Source organism: Rhipicephalus sanguineus, unplaced genomic scaffold, assembly GCF_013339695.2.
Source record: "Rhipicephalus sanguineus isolate Rsan-2018 unplaced genomic scaffold, BIME_Rsan_1.4 Seq6779, whole genome shotgun sequence".
Classification (NCBI taxonomy): domain Eukaryota; kingdom Metazoa; phylum Arthropoda; class Arachnida; order Ixodida; family Ixodidae; genus Rhipicephalus; species Rhipicephalus sanguineus.
In genome coordinates this window covers 238-6,444 of record NW_023615749.1, presented here as the reverse complement: position 1 = coordinate 6,444, position 6,207 = coordinate 238, and the positions used below count along the sequence as shown (strand labels likewise).

The 6,207-nt window shown below is 44.3% G+C and overlaps 1 pseudogene; it reads right to left on the bottom strand.

The window, feature by feature from the left end:
• Nucleotides 1-4,664: 4,664 nt before the first annotated feature.
• LOC125756766 (uncharacterized) lies at nt 4,665-5,749 on the bottom strand (annotated as a pseudogene).
• Nucleotides 5,750-6,207: the final 458 nt, after the last annotated feature.

Genomic DNA, 6,207 nt, shown 5'->3' with positions numbered 1-6,207 from the left:
AGCATTACAGAAGAATGAATATATGTTGAAGTAGTTACTGCTGGCGTTACCGACGAACTACCGGTAGGCTACTACTATCCTTGTGGAAAAAGTTCTTCCACCAATACAGAAACCTTTATAGGAATGCACACACCGCCTCTCTGATTTCCTTCGCTTATTTCAATGATCGCAATCGTAACTTATTCTGCGGTGCATCCACTGCCCATTGGCTCAGTTTTACGACGTTGTAATGTAATCATTGCATTCTAGAGCCACTAACGTGTGAGACAAAAACAAGGAGGTTCATAATAAATGTTGATGTGAAGTTAGCGACCGCTTGTTGAGAGACAGAATACAAAATGTTGCTCAGGCGCAGCAGTAACATTTTGTATCTTGCATTGCTCTTGTTCGGTGCTGCGCCTGATAGCAGCAGCATTGAACAATAGCAATCATTAGATATCTACAAGGAGTAATGTTTCGTGCGCCGCTCATATCATTGCAGTAAAAATTCTCTTGCTAAAAGAATTATGGCAGCGTCGCACTAATGGTGCCAAACCTGAAGGGAAAATGGAGCTGGGTGGCCTTCCTTGTTTCTCTTTATATTTTTTTTTTCCTTTCTGTCTTCTCTTTCTTTCTCTTTCTCCCTGCTTCTTGCATTTGTGTTTTGTACCTGCTTCTTTCTATTTCTTTCATTCTCTATCTATTTATTTGTTTCGTTTTCTCGTTCTTTCTAGCTTTATTTCTTTTTCTTCCCTCTGTTTCTTTCTCTCTCGTTCATTGTTTCTTCTTATTTCTATATTTCTCTTTCTGTCTGGCTCTGTATTTTTTGTATCGTTTTCTTGCTCGTTCCTTTCTAACTCTTTCTTTTTCTTTCTGTCTTCTTATGTTTTCATTTCCTTGACTTTAATGTCGTGCGAATATTTAAATTTCAAATTAGAATCTAATAATATGTAATCGAATGATTCGATTCGACTTCCGAATGGCTAGTATTCAAAGTTTCGAATGATTTGACACGAATATCCAAAACGCGGCGAAGGCCAATGATGCCACTTTGTTAGGGAGGGGTGGCTAAAACTAACGCTAAGGTCGTGACAGTAGGCATTTCGTTAAACCTTTCACCGATATCCTGTTTCAAAAGCAACCACATGTTTATTTTAAAGGAGAATATGTCATTTCCGTACGTGAAAAAAAAAACACACACACATGAGAGAAAGATTAGCGTAGCTTGCACTGAAGGCGCAGTTCTAAAGATACAGCGGAGATACTCTGCAGGTACGCACTAGAGCTGCCAAGCCAGAAGGAAGCGCGGAGCTCGGCGGCCTTCTTTGTTTCTCAGTTTTCTCTTTCTTTCTCTCTTTCCTCTTATTTTCTCTTTTTCTCTCTTCTCTCTGTTTTTCCTGTCTGTTCCGTCTCAGATTATATCTATTTACTTGTTTCTCTCTCTTTCTAGTTGATTTTTTTCTATTTCCACCTTCCTTTCTCCTTCTTTGGTTTGTTTGTCTCAGGCTCTCTCTATTTCACGCTTGCTTCCTCTTTCTTTCCTTCGTTTTTTCTCTCTCTGTATCTTTTTCCCTTTATTTGTTTCTCTCTCTTTCTGTCTTTGTATTTCTGCATTTCTTTCTTTCTCGTTCTAACTCTTTATATGTTATCGTTTACACTTGCCCCTCCTCTATTCCCTCCTCACCCTCACATCGCTCCTGCTCACACAGTTCCCTTCCCTAACCCTTTTTTATGCGATAATATACAAGGCTATGATGTGTTCTGTCAGCATGCCTGGATAGCCCGAATTGTTTTAAGACGCTCGCCTTCGGATCGTGGGGTGCGCGGGTTTAAATCCTGCTGCTCGCGAGGAATTTTTTTCGCCAAGATTTTCTCTCTTTATTTTCTTTCCATCTTTTTTCTTTTCCATCTTTTTCTTTCTTCATTCTTTTTCTTCATTTCTTCATCTTTTTTTTCTTTCTTTCCTTCTTTCACCCCCTTGCTATACGCCGGACAAATCCGCGCACGTGTTCTGGGAGCGAAGCAGGAGAAGAAGAGGATGAAGATAGCGCGTGCCGATTCATGACGATGACAGTTTTGTGTCACGACAGACATTTTACGCCGAGCCAGAACAGCTTCGCTGTTAAAGCTGTCAAGCCCTTGAAACTTTGCTTCCGAAACGAAGGCACGGACTTCTTGCGCATTTCGGTCGCTTATGCCGCAAGTGCCGTGCAACGTCCCGACTGTGGCTGGCGAAAGCCTTGGTGATTGGCTTCCAATGTGAACATTTTTTCACACTATGCATTCGCCACTGCAGCACCGCACCACTCGTTCAGAAACTCCCGTCGTTTCTGCGCGCAGTTAAACGCTGCTGTGAATGGGCGCCCGAAGATATGTAGCAGCGAAGATGTTATAGCCTGCCGCAATATGTCGATGGTCACCAGAAAAACTATCATCATCAGTAAACGGGTATGTGCCACAGAAATTCGACAAGCACCCGCTGCTCAGCACTGGGTCCACTGAAGATGAAGAAAGCAACAGTTAGCCAAAGAAATGGCTGCGAAGCGACGGCGCCGAGCCGCATACTCTGAGTACCTTCGCGAGGCGAGATTCGAACCCGCGTACACACCATCCGAAGGCGAGAGGCTAGCAGAGCACCGCGTAACCCTGAATAGTACAGTATAGCAATGGGGTGGAAAAGGAATGTGAGAGAGAGGACATATGTGAAGGTGAGGAGGAAAAAGAGGAGAGGAGAGTTAAACATACCATAGAAAGAAAGAGAGAACGGAAGGCAGAATGAAAACAGGCAAAGAAAGAGAGAGAATAAGAGAACACAGACAAAATACAGAGAGCGAGAGAAACAGAAAGAGGAAGCGAGAAATACAGAGATAAAAAGAAAGGAATGGAAGATATAGAAAGAAACATAGAAACACCGATAAAGAGAAAGGTATGGAGAGAGAGAGATAGAAATAGGGAGGTGAGAGCAGGGGCGGCGCCAGGATTTTTTTACTGGGGGGGCAGCCACGAAAAGCGATTCCTTCGGGGGGGGGGGGGGGGGCAGGGAGGTGGGGAACTTATGCGCTGTGTTTTCACTATGTTTTACTCCCTTCCTCTGTCCTCTCCTGTTTTATAAACGCCTCACTTATTAGACTGGAATGTCCGAGATATAAATCTTGTTAGATGGCCCATACGCTTCCTTCAGTCGCTCAAGGCTCCAGTAAACATACACGGTGTTCTGCTTAGGTAAGTGCAACGTAATAGATATCGAGGCCGCGCATGATCAATAGCTGCCATCATTACTCAGCCCCAACGGTTCTGTTCATTGCAATTTCTCCCATTAGTCATCCAGACAGCGGCTGCCTCGATGATTTACATGTAAGCTTACATCATCTGATGACTTGAGGAGTAGGCTTACATCGAGATAAAATATTATCTGCAAGTTTTTTTCTCGATCTAAGTCAACTCTTACAAGATAAATCATCGAGGCACCCGCCAAATTACGTACGGGTATAGAATTGCATTAGATGCCTGTCACTGTAGCCTTGTGTGAAAGAGCCTGAGGCTTCCTTGATAATATGCCAGGGCGATAGCGACTTGAGAAGATGTGCGCAGCTACGATAACTTCTTTTGTGAATTGTTCAGTATAAACAGCTGTGCACAAGCGAAATATCCATTTTGTTGAAAGTCAGTGCTGCGTTTGTCGCGTGCCTGTTAGCCGTCGGTACCTGCGCTGTTCCCCTTCACTGTGCTTTGCGTCAGCTACCAATCAAAGGATGATGAAAAAGCAAAGCTAACATTTATTTATGTACATTCACTACAATCTTCGAGAACACAATAGGATACAATTGCTCGGTGGCTGAAATGTTAACAACAGTTTGACTGGGCTGAAGGCCCACGTTCTAAACACGTAAGTGTAAATAAGATATTCGAGCAACGCAGCAAGATAAAAATTAATATTTAGCATGTTTGCACAGCAGTGATTCTGCTAATATAATGAAAATTTATATATTGCATCGAACAGTGCATACACAAAAAGCAGTGCCAAATAAAGAAAATAAAGCAGGTAACCAGCAGCAATAAAATAACACCAGTTAACCTTACATCACAATATAGTTTCTAAGAGTAATCTCACAGCATCAGAGATAAACTAACACCACTAAGTAAGGTTCATAGCATTCCAAGTTTCCTAAATACGCGCTAGATAACAAAAAAACGTTAAAACACCCTCTTGCGCCCGCTTGGTCGTGCAAAGCGTTGGAAATGGAAAAAGAATAACAAAAAGCTATGTAGCAAAAGAATAACAAACATAAAGAGAGGATATATTTACAAAACTAGATCACCATAAGCCTGTCAGTCATTTCACATCTGGCTATACAGTACACCAGCTTTCGCAAACGCAAATGTCAGCTCTCCGACTATACACTGTTCATCAGACAAGCTAGGCCATCGAAGCGGCCTCGGACAGCACCCTTTGCAGTTGCTTCAAAGCGGGGACAAATACCAAGAAAGTCCTCGAAGATTTCGTCGCTACCACAGGTGCCAATGCCTGCGCTGTGACAGCACATCACAAACCACGGCGGGGATTATTCTATGGTGAAGCGGGTGTTCTGATACCGGTATAGGTTTCACTCCTATGTGCTCGTGCCCGAACAACTTTCCTATGAATGAACCGCAAAGGTACAATAGGGTTTCATTATGCCAGCATATTAGTGTAGACGTATACGTCGATTACTGTGCGCAGCATCGAACATGTCAACAACACGCTGAAGATCTATCTTATTGGAAAGAGATCGCTCGACCGCAAGCACAGCTAGGTCGCTCAGACGGTTGTTGGTCATCCTGCTGCGAAGATAAGTCTTCAGTCCTCGAAGGCATGAAGATGTGCGCCCGCAAGATGATGACGATGCCGGTATCGTCACAGCGATAACACCTAGCTTGTGCAGTTCGTGGAAGGGTAGCTTATACTCTCCCAAGACAGTCACCAATTGCATCAATGTTTCTATCTTGCACTTCCTTTCGGCTTCGATGCGCTGAAGAAGTTTTATTACCAACTTGCACTCAACTTCAACGCTGTCGATGTCGCATGCATAGTGCTCAGCGAAAGGCTTGAGTAAGGAGATGTCCATAAAATTCTCACTCTGGGGGTGGAGGGCGCTGACTCCGCAGAGTACATCATTATTCTCCGTGAACCGTCTAGTCAGTTCCGCAATGAGGTGGTCCAAAACGCGTAGAAAAACTTTGACTCTGAATGTTTCCTTTGAATCTGGAGACTCTTCTTCAACGGGCCGTCCTTCACTCAATACAAACTGCTCCAAATGGAGCGGAAGACGCTTCGTTCTCTGCTTTTCCTTTTGGGGCACCCCGTTCTCCTCAGAAATACTGCAGGTTTGCGCCCACACAGTGTCAAATGCGCTCTGCGAATTTCTCATTTCGGAGAACTCGTCAATGACTGTGCGTGCCATGATGCATGCCTGACTAAGATTGCAGTCTCTACTTTGCAATATGTCCGAAAGAACCTTAAGGCGGCTAAGTACCTTGGTAACTAGGCTTAAATGGGAGAGAAACGAGAAGTTCATTTGCTCAAGCAGACCCCTAGCTTCCGTTGCCCGCCTGCTGTTTGTAGCGATGACTTCGGCGAGACATACAAGGATTGCAGGAAAGCTTTTCATTGCAGCTCTGCAAAGCCGCTATCTGGCAGGCCCATCGTGTATCGCTGAGACGCTGCAGCTCTGTCACTGACAAAGACAACCTTTTTTGCGCATCTACGTGCAGGGAGTGAACGGCAGATCCACTTAGGAAGACATAGAGGCATTCCAAAGAGAGAAAAAAATCCCTCACCGTTTTATCGCCTTGCAGACATCCACGATGACAAGATTGAGGCTGTGGTTCATCAATTACGTACACTGCCTGCGGCACTTCCTGCCTAAACAGCGCCTGGACGCCCCTTGAGGTACCGCTCATGACACTCGCACCATCAATATGTTTGAGCAATGCAAAGCTGAGCATCAATGCCGCAGCGATTCAACGTTTCCTTTACGTAGCTCAGGAGCGACCTTGCATCCAATGCTCAGCGTTGCGGAATCCAAGGAACCGCTCAAAGACAGTTCCACTGACGTAGTACCTTACTACAACTGATACCTGTTCCGTCTTGCTTAGGTCCTCGGTTTCATTGACGATAAGTGCGAAGCACTGGGAGCTTTTTATCTCTTCCTTTATACTTGTTAATGTGATGTGGCTGAGAATTTCGAG